The sequence below is a fragment of the Numida meleagris genome, unplaced genomic scaffold, assembly GCF_002078875.1.
Source record: "Numida meleagris isolate 19003 breed g44 Domestic line unplaced genomic scaffold, NumMel1.0 unplaced_Scaffold370, whole genome shotgun sequence".
NCBI classification, from domain to species: domain Eukaryota; kingdom Metazoa; phylum Chordata; class Aves; order Galliformes; family Numididae; genus Numida; species Numida meleagris.
Window position 1 is genome coordinate 57,217 of NW_018364595.1, and position 2,246 is coordinate 59,462.

At 41.4% G+C, this 2,246-nt stretch overlaps 1 long non-coding RNA gene across 1 annotated transcript in view; it reads left to right on the forward strand.

Moving 5' to 3' along the window:
- The first annotated feature begins 524 nt into the window (after positions 1-524).
- Positions 525-2,246, forward strand: part of LOC110391452 — a 13,963-nt gene continuing 12,241 nt past the window's right edge. The window contains exon 1 of the long non-coding RNA XR_002434076.1: positions 525-1,060. This is a non-coding gene — a long non-coding RNA (uncharacterized LOC110391452). The remainder of the gene's footprint in view (positions 1,061-2,246) is intronic.

Consider the following 2,246-nt stretch of genomic DNA (forward strand, 5'->3'; position numbering starts at 1 on the left):
AAGGGCGGGATCCTAATCCTAATCCCATAATCCCAATCCCAATCCTGTAATCCTAATCCTTATTCTGATCCCGTAATCCAAATCCATAATGCCAGCCTGAATCCCGTCATCTTAACTCGAAACCCGATCCTGATTCAATCCCAATAAGGTATGGGGCCTGCCATCCCATAATAGGAAGGGTGGGATCCTAATCCTAATCCCATAATCCCAATCTGAATAACGTAATCCTAATCCTTATTCCGATCCTGTAGTCCAAATCCATAATCCCAGCCTGAATCCCGTCATCTTAACTCAAAACCTGATCCTGATTCCCTCAATCCTAATAAGGTACGGGCCCCGCCATCCCATAATAGGAAGGGCGGGATCCTATTCCTAATCCCATAATCCCAATCCCGATCCTGTAATCCTAATCCTTATTCCGATCCCGTAATCCAAATCCATAATCCCAGCCTGAATCCCGTCATCTTAACTCGAAACCTGATCCTGATTCCCTCAATCCCAATAAGGTACGGGGCCCGCCATCCCATAATAGGAAGGGCGGGATCCTAATCCTAATCCCGTAATCCCAATCCCAATCCTGTACTCCTAATGCTAATTCCAATCTCATAATCCTAATCTTGTAAGATTTATCCCAGAATCCCAAATTGAATCCCGTAATCATAGTCCTAATGTTAACCCTATAATCCTAATTCTGGTCCCATAATCCTAATCTTAATCCCATATTTCTAATCCCAATCTTCATCCTGTAATCCTAATCCTAGTCTTCATCCCCTATTCCTAATCCTGATCCCATAATCCTAATTCACATCGGGATCCCATATTTCTAATCTGAATCTGGTTGCCATAGTCCTAATTCTAATCCTGATCCCGTAATCTCAATTCTAATCCTGATCCCATAATCCCAATTCTAATCCTGATCCCATAATCCTAATCCTGACCCGTAATCTTAATCCTCATTCCAAACTCATATTCCTAATCCTGTAATCTAAATCCATAATCCCAGCCTGAATCCCGTAATCTTAACACTAAACCTGATCCAGATTCCCTCAATCCCAATAAGGTACGGGCCCCGCCATCCCATAATAGGAAGGGCGGGATCCTAATCCTAATCCCATAATCCCAATCCCAATCCTGTAATCCTAATCCTAATTCTAATCCTGTAATCCTAATCCTGTAATCCCAATCTTGTAAGACTTAACCCGGAATCCCAATCTTAATCCCGAAATCCTAATGTTAATCCCATAATCCTAATTCTGGTCCCGTAATCCTAATCTTAATCCCATATTCCTAATCCCAATCTTCATCCTGTAATCCTAATCCTAGTCTTCATCCCCTATTCCTAATCCTGATCCCCTAATCCTAATCCGCATCTGGATCCCGTAGTTATAATCTGAATTTGGTTCCCATAATCCTACTCCTGATCCCAGAATCCTAATTCTAATCCTGAGCCCATAATCCTAATCCTGATCCTGCTGCCGTGATCCTAATCCTAATGTGGATCCCATAATCCCAATCCTAATTCCAGTCCCTTAGTCCTAATCCAGATCCCATAATCCTAATCCTGATCCTGATGCCATGATCCTAATCCTAATGTGGATCCCATAATCCCAATCCTAATTCCAGTCCCTTATTCCTAATCCTGATCCCATGATCCTAATCCTAAAGCCATAATCCTAATCCCGTAATGCTAATCTTCATCCCAAAATCCTAATCCTAATTCCAATCCCGTTATCCTAATCCTGATCCTGTAATCCTAATCCTGACCCGTAGTCTTGTTCCTCATTCCCATGCTAATCCTAATTCCATAATCCCAATCTGAATCCTGTAATCCTAATCCTAATTCCGATCCCGTAATCCCAATCCTAAACCCGTAATCCTGGTCCTAAAAGAAATCTTGTAATCCTAATCCAGACCCCATAATCCTAATCTTAATTCCAATCTCACAGTCCTCATCTTGTAATACTAATCCCATAATTCCAGCCCAAATCCCGTAATCTTAATTCTAGACCTTAATCCTGTAATCCGAATCCTGCAATCCTAATACCATAATCCCAATCTCAATCCCATAATCCTAGGGATTTAGGTTGTTTGTTGGGATTAGGGTTCAATTAGGATTATTTGGGGGGATTATTAATGGCATTACGGTTCCTTTTCGGGATTATTAATGGGATTAGGATTGCTTTGGGGGATTAATCATGGGATTATGGATCTTTATGGGGTTAGAGTTGGGATTAAGGTTCTTTTTT